Source organism: Physeter macrocephalus, unplaced genomic scaffold (genome assembly GCF_002837175.3).
Source record: "Physeter macrocephalus isolate SW-GA unplaced genomic scaffold, ASM283717v5 random_361, whole genome shotgun sequence".
NCBI lineage: Eukaryota > Metazoa > Chordata > Mammalia > Artiodactyla > Physeteridae > Physeter > Physeter macrocephalus.
Genome location: NW_021145561.1, coordinates 14,687 through 15,242, shown reverse-complemented (window position 1 = coordinate 15,242; position 556 = coordinate 14,687). Strand labels below are relative to the sequence as shown.

Here is a 556-nt window from a genome sequence, read left to right as displayed (position 1 = left end):
CCCGCCCCTTCAAATCCCCCTCGCTCCTTGTTCCCCCCCAGCCTCTGTGCCTCCTCCAGGCCTCCTAACCACTCTCCCCAGGTTCAGCTCCACCCCTCACCAGCAGGGTCTTCTCAGGCTCCCTTCCCCCCAATTCCCTGAGGACCCCCCCACCCCTCAGGGATCCCTCCCCACCCTCAAATCTCTCAGGTACCCTCTTCCCCTTTTCCTGGACCTCCTTACCCCATGCTCACTCCCAGGAACCCCGCTTGCCCCATCCCCTCCTCTCAGGAACCCCACGCGCCACCGTTCTTGGAATGCAAGGACTCCCCGCCGCCCCCCTCCCCCGCCTTTCCCTCCACATCACTACTCAGGGACTCCCCCTTCCTCCGATTTCACCATTGCGGACCCCTGACCCATCCTCTCCCCTCAGAAACCCTCCCATCATCATCCTGGCTGCACTATTTAGGGCGCCACATTCCGGTCTTCTCCCCGCAAGGACCGATTCACTACTCTGAGAGCCTCCATCCCATCTTCTCCCAGCAAGAACCCTCCCCCAGCCCGATTTCACCGTTCA

At 62.2% G+C, this 556-nt stretch overlaps 1 protein-coding gene across 1 annotated transcript in view; it reads right to left on the bottom strand.

The window, feature by feature from the left end:
- MAP2K2 (mitogen-activated protein kinase kinase 2) overlaps window positions 1–556 on the bottom strand; it is a 23,472-nt gene that overhangs the window by 21,962 nt on the left and 954 nt on the right. The gene's annotated exons all lie outside the window — the stretch shown is intronic.